Consider the following 17,420-nt stretch of genomic DNA (forward strand, 5'->3'; position numbering starts at 1 on the left):
CTAGACCGGTCTTTGCCTTCTGAATGCTGGGATCAATGGAATGCACCTGGCAAAAGTTCATTCTTTTAAGAAGAAACTCCATCTCTTGGGGGGCAGGGAAGAGAAGCAAAGGCACACAAGTATTTTATATTTTGGCCAAAAAATAAGCTTTGTATGTAAACATAAAATCCCTGCCTAAAGGAACCGTAAGTTCTGGAGAGAACATGGCTTCAGTGGTTAAGAGCATATACTATTCTTGCAGATGACCCAAGTTTGGTGTCCAGTTTACATGAGTTTTCATAAAACATGTGTGTGAACACACACACACTCTTCAGATTGTATAAAGGCACCTGGTTTTTCTGTAGCTCCTTCACCAACAAGGTTTCATATTGAAAATGGATTATCTTGGATGTATTACTGCTTTATTTCTCTGATAAAACACCACAACCAACTTATAGAAGGAAGGGTTTGGCTTAATAATTAATATTTGGCTTTATTAAACCAAATATTCCAGAGGATTAAGTCAATCTGTGATGGCAGCAAACAGCAGACATTGGGGTTACAACAGAAGTGGAAGACTCACATCTTGAATGACAATCTGGAAGCAGAGACTCTGACTTGGGGATAACCCTCAAAGCTGGTGATATACTTCCTCTAGCAAGTCCACACTTCCCAAATACACAAAAATGGTGCCAATAACTAAGGACTAAGTATTCAAGCCTCTGAACATATGGAGGACACTCAAGCAAACCATCATACTGGGCAACATTGCCAGAATGATAGATATACATAAACATTAAGCTCTTAACTCCACAAGAATTCAAAATTTAAAAAAAGACAAATGGAAACAAAGGATAGTCATATTTTTCTAAAAACCTTCTCCCCTTCTTAATGTAAAGGAAGAACAGCTTTAGACTCACAAACTAAGAGTAATATGTACTCTTAATTGCTGAGCCATCTCTACAGTCCCCATAATGCTTTAAAAAAATGAATGACTGGGCATGGTGGCACATGCCTTTAATTTTAGCAGTAAGCAGAGACAGGCAGGGTCTCTCTGAGTTCTAGTCCAGATGTGATCTATGTAGAGTTTTTGAAGATATCCAGGGATATGAAATATCCCTGGCTATAAATATCAGATATTTATAACAGAGGGACCCTGTTTTAAAACAAACAAATGACTAAAAAGGAATGATGCTAGCAACTATTGACTAAAATAATATAAGCATAGGTACTTTGACCTCATGTTTCTTCTTATAGAATATTTTTATTATGTTGTTGAGGCAAGGTGCTCAAAGAAGCTTAAAACCTATTTTTTCCAATACAGGAAAATAGAGAAGCCAAGGATTTGCTTTCTAGAGGCCAAATAATCATGAACTGAACAGAGACTGTCCTTACCCTTACATAATTTCAATGATCAAACTAATAAGAACGTATATCAATAATGTTGGAAGTGCTGTGATAGGGAGGCAGAGGTCTGTGAGAGTTTGAGGTGAGAGGCTTTCCACTGAGAAGCAAGAGCTATTATAAACACAAGTAGGTTACAAACACTTATGTGTTTCAAAGAGTTTCTAAATTTTCTGACCTTTTGCTTGGTATATCAACTGAACAGCTGCTTTAAGGCCAGGTTAGCTAATTAGTAACAGGTCCTTTTTATCTTTCTCCATATGGCTGCTTAGTTGGAGGAAATTCTTAGTGAAAAATTAACTCTAGAACAGTCTGGAAGTTGTGCTTCTGCCTCAGGACTATGGAATAGTAGTGAGTAACAGATCAGGTACATGAATGTTTTCATAATATCTAAGTCAGTTCTTTTGAACAAACCTTTCCAAATAGCATTAAACAGATGTCAATTTTAGTAATAACCCAAGTTAAAAGGGATTTGACCTACTGATCTAGAAATAAGTTTCCATTTCTTATTTAATGCTAGATTTGTATTAAAGATTTACTACTTTAGAATCTGAAGTGTCACAATTTGTTTTCTTGTTTTTCCTTAGAAAATGGTCTTAGCATCTTATGAAATAAGAGGTTCAATCAATGAAATAATAGCTCAAAGCTACATAAACTGGGATGCCAGTATGGTCATCCCTGGACTGGTGGCCCTGGGCTCCATAAGACCTGAGCAAGGCACAGTGAACAAGCCTCTAAGCAGCACCCTCCAGGTCTATGCATCAACTCCTGTTTCCAATTTCTCACCCTGTTTGAGTTCCAATCTGAACTTCCTTTAGTGATGGGCTATGGGTGTGGAACTGTAAACCAAATAAACCCTTTCCTCCCCAAGTTGTTTTTAGTAGTAGTGTTTCATCATAGCAATGGTAACCCAAACTAAGACAGATAGGAAGAATAAAAGAGAACTGAATTTTCATGCCCTAAAATACTACTACAATGATGATTTTTATATGAGGTTTTATTTCTTATTATATAGTATGAAAGAGAATATCTATAATTTATATTTCTTTCTTTTTAATTCTAATTTAAAAAGCAGACGCTGTCTTTTTTTTTTTTTTTTTTTTTTTGCCTGGAAGACCTTTTGCTTTTCAGGAATCCTGTTTTCTACAGATATGGTGGAAATACAGTAAATATTTTTACTTTTTGTTTTAAAAGATTTATTTACTTATTTTATGTATATGAATACACTATCTATATCTTCAGACACACCAGAAGAGGGCGTCAGATCCCACTACAGAAGGTTGTGAACCACCATGTGGTTGCTGGGAATTGAACTCAGGACCTCTGGAAGAGGAGCTAGTGCTCTTAACTGCTGATTCATCTCTCCAGCCTGTATTTTGACTTCTCAAAAAGACCATTATTCTACAAAAATATCAGTACTATACAGCTTAATTTTATTAAATGTTAATTTCACTTTGTAAAAATGGCCATCTTACTAAAAGAATCAATGCAATCCCCATCAAAATCCCAGCTCAGTTCTTCATAGAGTTAGAAAGAACAATTCTCAAATTCATCTGGAATAACAAAAAACCCAGGATAGCTAAAACTATTCTCAACAACAAAAGAAATTCTGGGGAATCAGTATTCCTGACCTCAAGCAATACTACAGAGCAATAGTGTTTAAAACTACATGGTATTGGTACAGTGACAGGCCGGCGGATCAATGGAACAGGATTGAAGATCCAGAAATGAACCCACACACCTGTGTATTACTTCTAATAGGAGATCTATCTGCCACCAATCTCCACACCATCTCTCCTGTTAGAAGCACAAAAACATTTGGTTTTCCTATGGAAAGTTAACATCACTGTTTCCTAAAGCAGAGGAGAGGTGGATAAAGCACCTCAAATAATCAGGGAGAAGTTCCTTTATAACTTTTTTCTAATTAGGAGATTATTTTAAATTAAAAAATTAGGATTAAACTGCCAGCTCATATTTATAATACATTCTCCTGTGTCCCATTTCTCTTTTTAAATTTAAATATAATAACCACTCTTTAGATTAATATATCTTTAACTGGAATTGTATCCAGACAAAAATGCTTCTATGGTCTCTACAGATAAAAGATGGGCAATGTTGTGCATTTATTGTCATAATGTTTAAATCCATAGAAAAGACATGTCTCCAAATGGGCTGGTATTAAATGAAGTTGCATCTCAAAAGTAAAAAGAAAATACACAAATATGAGATAAGGAAAGCATGGTGAGGTACAGAGCAGAGGTTTTAAGAAAAGACTTGGCCTCAAATTGAAGGAATTAGTAACACATCCTCATTGTGAAGCTATCTTGTGGACAAGAACATGAGGAGGGTCTGATTGAAACAAGACCTTCTGTATATTAGGTAAAGCCTCTGTCATTAGCTATACCCACAGGCCTACATGTTCTAGTTGCCATCAAGCTCTTTCTACTTAAATGTTTCCCTATGCTTTATATGCCCAAAGGTGAACTAATTGTGTATCTTCTCATAAAAATTCTCTTTCTTATGTGTATTATTTATAGAAAAGATATCAACAATCTTACTCATTCAGTAACCATCTACTGCGTGCCAACTGCTAATTGTTGTGAGCACTAAAACAGGCCCTGTCCTCATGCGGCTCTCAGATGAGGACTAACCATTTGCTTAAGTTACTGCAATAGACTCCTGAAGAATTTTTCTTCCATTCCTTCATACCTTATGACATTGCTAGACTCTCCCATGATCTTGTTTTGAAATATTTTATGCACTGAGTTGAGATGGGGACTGAGGAAGTAACTCATGTAAGAGAGTGATTTTTGATGGCTAACTCAGCACTGTATATTCAAGACACAGTGGTGCATGTATGTAATCTCAGCTTTTTGGGATGTGGAGGCAGGGACTGTAAGTACAGGATCATCTTCTGCTACCTAGCAAGTATGAAAACAAAATGGTCTACATGAAACCCCATCAAAACAACATCAGAACAAAACAGAAGGAAAACTTAATAAAACCTGGTCTGAACCTTCATTCATCTGTTTTCCTTTCTTTTCTTTTTTCTTTTTCAAAAAGTATGTTTTTATTGAAAAAAGAAGTAAAAACATTTTATGATAAAATTGAAGATTTACATGGAAAATATTTCTGATAAAATAGAAGAGATATATGGAAAACAGGTTAAAATTGACAATTTTCACAGAAAATTAAAGAGTAAAGTGGTAGACATAAAAACACTGCAAAAGTAATTGAAAAAGGAAGTAGAAACATTTTATGATAGACTTGAAGATTTACATGGAAAATATTTCTGATAAAATTGTAGAAAAATGTAGAGAAACATGTTAAAATTGAAGATTATCATGGAAATTTTTATATAGATATAATAATGGTAGGCATAAAAGTATTCCTAAATTGATTGAAAGTGGAATTATAAACATTTTCTGATAAAGTTGAAGATTTACATGGAAAATATATCTGGTAAAATTGAAGAAATATATAGAAAAATATGTTAAAATTGAACATTATCATGGAAAACTATACAGATAAAATGGTAGGCATAAAAATAATAATAAGTTGATTGAAAGTGGCATTATAAACATTTTCAGGTAAAATTGAAGATTTACATGGAAAATATTTCTGATAAAATTCAAGAAATATATAGAAAAACATGCTAAAATTGACTATTTCATAGAGAATTATACAGATAAAATGGTAGACATAAAAAAACCTTTCTAAGAGCCGGTGGTGGCACACACCTTTAATCCCAGCATTTGGGAGGCAGAGGCAGGTGGATTTCTGAGTTTGAGGCCAGCTCGGTGTACAAAGTAAGTTCCAGGATAGCCAGGGCTACACAGAGAAACCCAGTCTCAAAACAACAACAACAACAACAACAACAACAACAACAACAAACTTTCTAAATTAATTGAAGGTAGAATTAAAAACATTTTGTGATAAAATCAGAGATTTACATGGAAAATATTTCTGATAAAATAGAAGAAATATATAGAAAAACATGTTAAAATTGAAGATTATCATGAAAAATAATGAAGATAAAATGGTAGACATAAAAACATTACTAAATTAATTGAAAGAAGAATTACAAATATTTTCTGATAAAATTGAAGATTTACATGAAAAATATTTCTGTTAGTCTGTCTTTTTAGTGGGGAATTGAGTCCATTGATGTTAAGAGATATTAAGGAATAGTGATTGTTGCTTCCTGTTATTTTTGATATTTTTATGTTTGTGTGGATATATTCTTTTGGGTTTGTTGGAACAAGATTACTTTATTGCTTTTTCTAGGGTGTAGCTTCCCTCCTTGTGTTGGCATTTCCCATCTATTATCCTTTGTAGGGCTGGATTTGTGGACAGATATTGTGTAAATTTGGTTTTATCATGGAATATCTTGGTTTCTCCATCTTTGGTGATTGAGAGTTTTGCTGGGTATAGTAGTCTGGGCTGGCATTTGTGTTCTCTTAGGGTCTGTATGAGATCTGCCCAGGATCTTCTAGCTTTCATTGTCTCAGGTGAGAAGTCTGATGTAATTCTGATAGGTCTGCCTTTATAAGTTACTTGTCCCTTTTCCCTTACTACTTTTTTTTTTTTTTTTTTTTTTTTTTTTTTTTTTAGCAATCTTTTTTTTTTATTTGATATAATTTATTTACATTTCAAATGATTTCCCCTTTTCTAGCCCCCCCCCCACTCCCCGAAAGTCCCGTAAGCCCCCTTCTCTTCCCCTGTCCTCCCTCCCACCCCTTCCCAGTTCCCCGTTCTGGTTTTGCCAAATACTGTTTCACTGAGTCTTTCCAGAACCAGGGACCACTCCTGCTTTCTTCTTGTATCTCATTTGATGTGTGGATTATGTTTTGGGTATTCCAGTTTTCTAGGTTAATAACCACTTATTAGTGAGTGCATACCATGATTCACCTTTTGAGTCTGGGTTACCTCACTTAGTATGATGTTCTCTAGCTCCATCCATTTGCCTAAGAATTTCATGAATTCATTGTTTCTAATGGCTGAATAGTACTCCATTGTGTAGATATACCACATTTTTTGTATCCACTCTTCTGTTGAGGGATACCTGGGTTCTTTCCAGCATCTGGCAATTATAAATAGGGCTGCTATGAACATAGTAGAGCATGTATCCTTATTACAAGGTGGGGAATCCTCTGGGTATATGCCCAGGAGTGGTATAGCAGGATCTTCTGGAAGTGAGGTGCCCAGTTTTCGGAGGAACCGCCAGACTGCTTTCCAGAGTGGTTGTACCAATTTGCAACCCCACCAGCAGTGGAGGAGTGTTCCTCTTTCTCCGCACCCTCTCCAACACCTGCTGTCTCCTGAATTTTTAATCTTAGCCATTCTGACTGGTGTAAGATGAAATCTTAGGGTTGTTTTGATTTGCATTTCCCTAATGACTAATGAAGTGGAGCATTTTTTAAGATGCTTCTCCGCCATCCGAAGTTCTTCAGGTGAGAATTCTTTGTTTAACTCTGTACCCCATTTTTTAATAGGGTTGTTCGGTTTTCTGGAGTCTAACTTCTTGAGTTCTTTATATATATTGGATATTAGCCCTCTATCTGATGTAGGATTGGTGAAGATCTTTTCCCAATTTGTTGGTTGCCGATCTGTCCTCTTGATGGTGTCCTTTGCCTTACAGAAACTCTGTAACCTTATGAGGTCCCATTTGTCAATTCTTGCTCTTAGAGCATACGCTATTGGTGTTCTGTTCAGAAACTTTCTCCCTGTACCGATGTCCTCAAGGGTCTTCCCCAGTTTCTTTTCTATTAGCATCAGAGTGTCTGGCTTTATGTGGAGGTCCTTGATCCATTTGGATTTGAGCTTAGTACAAGGAGACAAGGATGGATCAATTCGCATTCTTCTGCATGCTGACCTCCAGTTGAACCAGCACCATTTGTTGAAAAGGCTATCTTTTTTCCATTGGATGTTTTCAGCCTCTTTGTCGAGGATCAAGTGGCCATAGGTGTGTGGGTTCATTTCTGGATCTTCAATCCTGTTCCATTGATCCTCCTGCCTGTCACTGTACCAATACCATGCAGTTTTTAACACTATTGCTCTGTAGTATTGCTTGAGGTCAGGGATACTGATTCCCCCAGATTTTCTTTTGTTGCTGAGAATAGTTTTAGCTATCCTGGGTTTTTTGTTGTTCCAGATGAATTTGATAATTGCTCTTTCTAACTCTGTGAAGAATTGAGTTGGGATTTTGATGGGTATTGCATTGAATCTGTATAGTGCTTTAGGCAAAATGGCCATTTTAACTATATTGATTCTACCGATCCATGAGCATGGGAGGTTTTCCCATTTTTTGAGGTCTTCTTCCATTTCCTTCTTCAGAGTCTTGAAGTTCTTGTCATACAGATCTTTCGCATGTTTGGTAAGAGTCACCCCAAGATACTTTATACTGTTTGTGGCTATTGTGAAGGGGGTCATTTCCCTAATTTCTTTCTCAGCCTGCTTATCCTTTGAGTATAGGAAGGCCACTGATTTGCTTGAGTTGATTTTATAACCTGCCACTTTGCTGAAGTTGTTTATCAGCTGTAGGAGCTCTCTAGTGGAGTTCTTTGGGTCACTTAGGTAGACGATCATGTCGTCTGCAAATAATGATAGTTTGACTTCTTCCTTTCCAATTTGTATCCCTTTGACCTCCTTATGTTGTCGAATTGCCCGAGCTAGTACCTCAAGTACAATATTGAAAAGATAAGGAGAAAGGGGGCAGCCTTGTCTGGTCCCTGATTTCAGTGGGATTGCTTCAAGTTTCTCTCCGTTTAGTTTGATGCTGGCTACCGGTTTGCTGTATATTGCTTTTACTATGTTTAGGTATGGGCCTTGAATTCCTGTTCTCTCCAAGACTTTAAGCATGAAAGGATGCTGAATTTTGTCAAATGCTTTTTCAGCATCCAATGAAATGACCATGTGGTTTTGTTCTTTGAGTTTGTTTATGTAGTGGATTGTATTGATGGATTTCCGTATATTGAACCAACCCTGCATTCCCGGGATAAAGCCTACTTGATCATGGTGGATGATCGTTTTGATGTGTTCTTGGATTCGGTTGGCAAGAATTTTGTTGAGTATTTTTGCATCAATGTTCATAAGGGAAATTGGTCTGAAGTTCTCTTTCTTTGTTGGATCTTTGTGTGGCTTTGGTATCAGCGTAATTGTGGCTTCGTAGAAGGAATTGGGTAGTGTTCCTTCTGTTTCTATTTTGTGGAATAGTTTGAAGAGTATTGGTGTTAACTCTTCTTTGAAGGTCTGGTAGAATTCTGCACTGAAACCATCTGGTCCTGTGCTTTTTTTGGTTGGAAGACTTTCTATGACTCCTTCTATTTCTTTAGGCTTTATGGGACTGTTTAGATGGTCTAGTTGGTCCTGATTTAATTTTGGTATTTGGTATCTGTCAAGGAAATTGTCCATTTCCTCCAGATTCTCCAGTTGTGTTGAGTACAGGCTCTTGTAGTAGGATCTGATGATTTTTTGGATTTCCTCAGTTTCCGTTGTTATGTCTCCCTTTTCATTTCTAAGTTTGTTAATTTGGATACTTTCTCTGTGCCCTTTGGTCAGTCTGGCTAAGGGTTTATCTATCTTGTTGATTTTCTCAAAGAACCAGCTCCTAGTTTTGTTGATTTTTTGTATGGTTCTCTTTGTTTCTACTTGATTGATTTCGGTCCTGAGTTTGATGATTTCCTGCCTTCTACTCCTCCTGGGTGAAATAGCTTCTTTTTGTTCTAGGGCTTTCAGGTGTGTCATTAAGTTGGTAATGTATGCTCTCTCCATTTTCTTTTTGGAGGCACTCAGGGCTATGAGTTTTCCTCTTAGCACTGCTTTCATTGTGTCCCATAGATTTGGGTATGTTGTGTTTTCATTTTCATTGTGTTCTAAAAAGTCTTTAATTTCTTTCTTTATTTCTTCCTTGACCAAGGTGTCATTGAGTAGAGTATTGTTCAATCTCCATGTGTTTGTGGGTTTTCTGTTGTTTCTGTTGCTATTGAAGACCACTTTTATTCCATAGTGATCAGATAGGAGGCATGGGATTAGTTCTATCTTTTTATATTTGTTGAGGTCTGTCTTGTGACCAATTATATGGTCGATTTTGGAGAAGGTACCATGAGGTGCTGAAAAAAAGGTATATTCTTTTGTTTTAGGATAGAATGTTCTATATATATCAGTTAAATCTAATTGGTCCAAAGCTTCAATTAGTTTCATTGTGTCCTTGTTTAGTTTCTGTTTTCCTGATCGGTCCATTGAGGAAAGTGCAGTGTTGAAGTCACCCACAATTATTGTGTTAGGTGCAATGTGTGCTTTGAGTTTTAATAAAGTTTCTTTTATGAAAGAGGGTGCCCTTGCATTTGGAGCATAGATGTTCAGGATTGAGAGTTCTTCTTGTTGTATTTTTCCTTTGACCAGCAAGAAGTGTCCCTCAGAGTCTCTTTTGATGACTTTGGGTTGAAAGTCAATTTTATCTGATATTAAAATGGCTACTCCAGCTTGTTTCCTGAGACCATTTGCTTGTAAAATTGTCTTCCAGCCTTTTACTCTAAGGTAGTGTTTGTCTTTGACCCTGAGGTGTGTTTCCTGTAAGCAGCAAAATGTAGGGTCCTGTTTACGTATCCAGTCAGTTAGTCTGTGTCTTTTTATTGGGGCATTGAGTCCATTGATGTTAAGAGATATTAAGGAATAGTGATTGTTACTTCCTATCATTTTTGACGTTATTTTTTAAATTTGATTGCTTAACTTATTTGGGTTTGATGAAAGGTTACTATCTTGCTTTTTTCAGGGTGGAGTTTCCCTCCTTGTATTGGTGTTGTCCTCCTATTATCCTTTTTAGGGCTGGGTTTGTGGATAGATATTGGGTGAACTTGGTTTTGTCGTGAAATATCTTAGTTTCTCCATCTATGGTGATTGAGAGTTTTGCTGGATATAGTAGTTTTGGTTGGCATTTGTGTTCTCTTAGAGTCTGCATGAGATCTGCCCAGGACCTTCTAGCCTTCATAGTCTCAGGTGAAAAGTCTGCTGTGATTCTGATAGGTCTTCCTTTATATGTTACTTGGCCTTTTTCTCTTACTGCCTTTAGTATTCTTTCTTTGTTTAGAACATTTGGTGTTTTGATTATTATGTGACGGGAAGTATTTCTGTTCTGGTCCAGTCTGTTTGGAGTTCTGTAGGCTTCTTGTATATTCATGGGCATCTCTCTCTTTAGGTTAGGGAAGTTTTCTTCCATAATTTTATTGAAGATATTTGCTGGCCCTTTAAGTTGTAAATCTTCACTCTCATCTATGCCTATAATCCTTAGGTTTGGTCTTCTCATTGTGTCCTGGATTTCCTGGATATTTTGGGTTACAAGCTTTTTGCACTTTGCATTTTCTTTAACTGTTGAGTCCATGGTTTCTATGGAATCTTCAGCATCTGAGATTCTTTCTTCTATCTCTTGTATTCTGTTGTTGATATTTGCCTCTCTGTCCCCTGATTTCTTCCCAAGGCTTTCTATCTCCAAAGTTGTCTCCCTTTGAGTTTTCTTAGTTGTTTCTACTTCTGATTTTAGATCCTGGATGGTTTTGCTTAGCTCCTTCCCTTGCATGTTTGTGTTTTCCTGTAATTCTTTAAGAGATTTTTGTGTTTCCTCTTTCATGAGCTCAGCCTGTTGACCAAAGTTCTCCTGTATTTCTTTAAGAGATTTTTGTGTTTCGTCTTTCATGACCTCAGCCTGTTGAGCAAAGTTCTCCTGTATTTCTTTAAGTGTTTTTTGCATTTCCTCCTTGTTGGCTTTTGTATTCTCCTGGATTTCTTTCAATGATTTTTGTGTTTCCCTTACAAGGGCTTCTAACTTTTGATCCATTTTCTCCTCAATGTCCTTCATGTGTTCCTGTACCAGCATCATGACCAGTGATTTTAAATCCAAATCTTGTTTTACTGGTGTGATGGGGTATCCAGGACTTGCTGGTAGAGGAGAATTTGGTTCAGATGTTGCCATATTGCCTTGATTTCTGTTAGTGACGTTTCTGCGTTTGCCTTTTGCCATCTAGCTCTCACTGGTGTTACTTGGTCTTGTCAGTGCTGGACTCACCAGTTCAAGCTGCCCCTTCCCCGTTGGCCTCTGGTGCACAGCTTACACTCTGCACTGCCTATAGACAGGGTGCTGTTGTCCAGGCTGTTCAGATCCCGAAGCAGGCACATGAAGGCTCCCGCTGGGGCCCGCAGGATTTATTGGAGCACACCGACTTCTCCCAGCTGGCCGCCCGGAAGCCCCCACTAGCCTCTTGAGGGACCTGGAGATGTGGCGGCCACCCAGGCTGATCTGAAGCGGAGAGAGTTGAGCTGGGGGCTTCTGCCTGAGGCCTTGCCCCAGATTGTGTCTGTGGACCAGGTGGAACCCGTGTGCACCCCCAGGGAGCTCCGAAGGTGAATGTTGCTGTGACCTCCCCTGTGCTCCGCTCACTCCGCTGGGCAGCCGATTTCCCCAACCGGGCTGGCGCACACTAGGTTAGCCTTGTCGCCTGGGCCCTGAGTCCAGGCAAACGCCTGGGAGGCCAAGGTCCGAGCAAAGTTCCCCTAGGGCTATGTCTGTTATTTGGGTCCACCAGGTGACCCGGATGGCGGGCGTGCGCGTCCGCGCTCCGCGAAAGCACCGGGAGAGTCTGTTGTGCTAATAACCTCCTGGGCTGGTTGACACACAGATGGCCCACCAAGCCGCCCAGTTCTTGGGGTCAGTCCTGTGCCTTTTGGGGCCTAGACCCCCGTTTTGTTAGCCTCAGGCTACGCTTGTTAGCAGTCTCTGCCCTCCCGAGCACTCTGGCTCCTGTAGGCAAAATGGCGGCGCGTGCACCGGCCGGGGCAAAAAAAAAAAAAAAAACTCCTGGCTGGGTTGGCGCCCCGATGGCCACTCGAACAGCCCAGGGCCTGGGTGCAGGCCAACGCCCGTCTGGCTCAGACCCCTGCGGTGTTGGGCCTAGGATTATGTTTGTGTACCTCAGTCTGACCGATCTCTGGAGCCCGGGATCAAGATGGCGGTGAGTCTCTCCTGACTGGCGGGCAGCCGAGTTCTGAAGTGGCTTCCGTGCAGCGAAAGGCTCCGCAGAACCGCAGTTGCTTGCCGCCCGGCTGGTCAGCGAAGGTCAGTGGTCGTGGGCGCAGGGCCTAACTGGACCCTGTGTCGCCTTGGTTCCACTGCTGATGGCCCTTCAGCTGGAGCAGCCACTGCTACCGCCGCCGCCGCCGCCCCCTCCCTTACTACTTTTAATATTCTTTGTTTAGTGCATTTGGTGTTTTGATTATTATGTGCCAGAAGGACTTTCTGTTCTGGTCCAGTCTGTTTGGAGTCCTATAGGCATTTTGTATGTTCATGGGCATCTCTTTCTGTAGGTTAGGGAAATTTTCTATAATTTTGTTGAAGATATTAACTGGCCCTTTAAGTTGGAAATCTTTGCTCTCTTCTATACCTATAATCCTTAGGTTTGGTCTTCTCATTGTGTCCTGCATTTCCTGGATGTTTTGGGTTACAAGCTTTATGCATTTTGCATTTTCTTTGACTGTTGAGTCAATGTTTCCTATGGTATCTTCAGCACCTGAGGTTCTTTCTTCTATCTCTTGTATTCTGTTGTTGATGCTTGCATCTATGACTCCTGAATTCTTTCCAAGATTTTTTATCTCCAGAGATGTCTCACTTTGTGATTTCTTTATTGTTTCTACTTCCACTTTTGGATCCTGGATGGTTTTGTTCAGTTCCTTCACTTGATTGTTTGTGTTTTCCTGTAATTCTTTAACGGATTTTTGTGTTTCCTCTTTAAGGGTTTCTGCCTGTTGACCCATGTTATCCTGTATTTCTTTAAGGGATTTTTGTGTTTCGTCTTTAAGGGATTTTACCTGTTGACCCATGATCTCCTGTATTTCTTTAAGGGAGTTATTTAAGTCCTTCTTGAAGCCCTCTATCAGCATCATGAGACATGATTTTAAATCCAACTCTTGCTTTTTCAGTGTGTTGAGGTATCCTAGACTTGCTGTGGTGGGAGAACTAGGTTCTGATATTGCCAAATAGCCTTGGTTTCTGTTGGTAGGGTTCCTTGTGCTTGCCTTTCGCCATCTGGTTATCTCTGGTGTTAGTTGGCCTTGTGTCTCTGGCTGAAGTCTGGAGCTTGTCCCTCCTCTGGGCTTGTAAGCCTGTGTCCATACTCCTGAGAGACCAACTCTCCTCTGGCAGGGTCTGTGCACAGAAGGCTGTGGGGCTGCTTGACTCCCCTGTGCAAATGGCGGCTGGAAGAGTTCCGTCCCAGCTGCTCCACTGATCATATGCCCTGCTCGCTCCTAACTGTTCCCCTCAGAGAGAAGGCGGAGATCTCACCTCTGTGCGCATAAGTAAAAGCACTGCTGGGAGATCCCTCTCTCCTGGCAGGCTGTGCACTGAAGGCTGTGGAGCTGCCTGGCTCCCTGGTGCAAATGGTGGTGGGAAGCCCAAGAATTTTTTTATAGCAGCTTTTCTGACTTTGGTCAGAAAACCCATGAGCTATCAATAGAACCTTTTAGAATTTTTACTAGCAGAGAGCTGTTTCAAGAGTCTTTACGACAGCAAGAAAAAGCTGTCTAGAGCAGAGCAGAGCAGCAGAACACAAACACACACACACACACACACACACACACACACACACACACACTCAGAGAGAAAGCTTTTTTCTTTTTGACAAGTCTTGCTATATAATCACAGCTAGCCCAGGCCTCATATTCATAGAAATTTACCTGCCTCTCCTCTGCTTCATGAATGGTGGGAGTAAAGGCATACACTACTATATATAGCTTCATTTGTTTTCTTTTTTAAAGGACAATTTCTCTAGCTTTTAAAATCGAATTGATGTAGTGACTCCAAGACAATTTCTTTAAGGTTGTCCCTTACTTCATATAATTCTTAACTGGAGCTGTTATCAGAAGGATATAAGAATTTTATACAATTAAAAGATTTATTTCCTAAATTAATAGTTTATTTCCTTTATTGTTATTTGACTTTAAAAAAAGGCACATACTTTTTAATCCCAGCACTTGGGAGGTAGAAACAGGTGGACCTCTGAATTCAAGGCCAACTTGGTCTACAAAGCAAGTCCCAGGGCAGTCTGGCTTACACAGAGAAATCCTGTCTTGAAAAAAATAAGTGTTTCACACCTGGCATGGTACTTCATTCCTCTAATCTCAGTACTCAGGAGCGAGAGATAAGAGCATTTCTGTGAGTTTGAGACTATTGTGGTCTATATATGGAATTTCAATACAGCTAGAACTGCATAAAAAAAAACATGTTTCAAAGGGGGGAGTGGGGCTAGAGAGAGAACTTAGCAGTTAATAGTGCTGGCTACTTTTTCAGACAACCAGAGCCTAATTCTCAGAATCCACATGTTGTCTCATAAACATTGGTAACTCCAGTTCCAGGGCATCAAAGGGCAACAGGCATCCATGTGGTGCACAGTTATACATACAGACTAAACGCCCATGCACATAAAAGAAATAAATAAGATAAAATAAAATAAATCTTGAACAAACTGTTTCAAGCTTGCAAAGGATTTTTCAAAAATGTATTATTATTTTTATTTATCTTATAATTTATTAGGTTGACACACATGAAACAACTATCTACAGGCTAAATGGCTGAAAGTTATCACTGTACATAGTTTAGCTTTAGAGTTATGTTTCTGGCTATTGTCCAGTCAGAGTTTATAAATATGCAAAATGATACTGGCTTTTATTTATTTTCACCAAAAAGATGGTAATATGGAACAAACTGATTTACTGTGATAACTATATATATATGTACACACACACACACACACACACACACACACACACACACACACACACACATCTCCTGTGAGAAAGACAATCTTGTCAGAATTTAAATATCATAAAATGAGCTAGTGTGGCATAAGTGCATTGTTTCTTAATTCTCATAAGATCTTTATGACAGCTGGGAGGCAGAGGCAGGTGGATTTCTGAGTTCGAGGGTAGCCTGGTCTACAGAGTGAGTTCCAGAACAGCCAGGGCTGCACAGAGAAACCCTGTCTTGAAAACAAAACAAAACAAAAAATCTTTATGAAGTAAGTTTATCAGTTCAGCTCTTTAGAGGTACACATTCATTGGTATTCAATACATCCACACGTAGGCTGTGCAGCTCTTATCATTATCTATTCCAGAATGCTTTTCATTTTCCAAATCTAATTCTATCACACATTAAATGATAATTTCCTATGGTATCCCCCACTTCCAACTTCTCATAATCATTATTCTCCTTTTTGATATTATGGATTTGATTACTCTAAGGACTTCAAGTGAGTGTAATCACATAGAAAGACAGATACTGTATTTCTCACATATATTGAAGCTAAAAAAGACCTCATAGAAATAGAGTAGAATAACAGTCATTAGAAGTTAGCAAGAGTAGTGGGAAAGGAAAGCATAAAAGAGAATATTTCTGCTTGAGATTATACTAATAACTTCTGAACAGAATATTAGTAGATATGTGGATAGAAAAGATTATTCTGTTAAGGCCCTAGATAGAATAAGGACCATTAATAACAATAAAAAAATGGTACTTACTATCAAGTGGCAAAGAAACCTGGCTCAAATAATTATGGAAAAGAATTATGTTCTAGTGTTTTATGGAAGGTGGGACTTGTAAATCATGAAATTGGATTTTTAGCTAATTTCTCTGGGGAGTAGAGGAAGCCCTGAGTGATTGAGTAAGGAAAAGATGAAGTCTGAGTTAATGAGTGTTGTTGACATGCGCACAGCTATGTCAAGGACCTCAGCGATTAAAACAAAGACAAATAATGGAGGCTTCCTCTAGTGGTCTGAGTGCAAATGCTGACAGTACGTGCAGAATCTGTCAACAGCCATATACTCAAGGATGACTGCATCACGAGACTGCACCTCTACAGAGACTTCCTGCTGACATTAGCTAAACCTGCCTACTTGTTTAGCTGTATACAATGAACCTGCTCCTTGATTCAGATACATGAAACAAACATTCTGAGCTTCCAGATGGCTGCTGCAGTTGCCATCATCCATTAGAGAGAGCACAGACCACTTGATCTCCCTTAGCTTTTCTGTATGTGTGTCTGTCCTTTCTTCATTCCTTCATCACCCCAGTTAGGTCAGTCCTTGAAGCTGTGAAGAGTGTAGTGGGTGTCTACACAAAATATTGAAGATATGGCTTGAGTCCTTTTGACTGATTATAGTAAAATGCAAAAAGGAAATATAACTTAAAGATTAACTCTTGAAGAAAAGATATTTTAAATTATGTGTATATATGTATATCTATGGATCAGTATGTATAGCATGTAGGTGCTCATGGTCCAGAAGAGGGCACTGGACTGGATCTGGAGTTAGGGGTGGTTATATGCTGCCTTACATAGGTGCTAGGATCTAACTTGGATGCTTTGGAAGAGCAGTATAAACTCTTAACCACTGAGCAATTCCATTATTTTTAGCCCTTCAAGATAAGTTCTTACCCTGCATATATATAATATATATACATATATATATATCAATCATATATATGCACATACATATATAAATTATATATGTATGTGTATATATCTGATATATATAAAATGTTTAGAAGACACTACAAGGAGTGTGGCAGTCAGACTAATTTGAATGTTAATATGTTTATGGACTTCAACAGAAGCTAAGATAGAGAAGGGATTTATTTGCAAGCAGAAATACATCTGGGACTAAAGGCACCAGAAGATGGAATGTAATAAATGAAGTATATAGTTTAAATGAAGTTATGCTATTTAGGGTGATAATGCTCTCTCCAAGAGCCATAGACTATCTAACCAAACCCCTAATATCAGGCTTGAGAAATTTCATTTCAAGTTGCTGGTTAGGAGAGTTCAAGAGACCCCCAAAACAATATAGGCTATTGCTGTTGCTCTTGCTTGTCCCCAGAAGTTGAAGGTAAGTCCCAAAACATGACTTGGAGGAATTGAGTTGGATGTAACACAAAAATCTGCCTTCTTAAGGAGACTAGCATTCATAGTACGAAAGGTGCTATGTGAGATGCCAAG

The 17,420-nt window shown here is 38.8% G+C and overlaps 1 protein-coding gene across 3 annotated transcripts in view; it reads right to left on the reverse strand.

Annotated features, from left to right (window-relative positions):
* Positions 1-17,420, reverse strand: part of Ssh2 (slingshot protein phosphatase 2) — a 260,142-nt gene that overhangs the window by 124,422 nt on the left and 118,300 nt on the right. The window lies entirely within an intron of this gene.

The sequence above is a fragment of the Apodemus sylvaticus genome, chromosome 10 (assembly GCF_947179515.1).
Source record: "Apodemus sylvaticus chromosome 10, mApoSyl1.1, whole genome shotgun sequence".
Taxonomy (NCBI): domain Eukaryota; kingdom Metazoa; phylum Chordata; class Mammalia; order Rodentia; family Muridae; genus Apodemus; species Apodemus sylvaticus.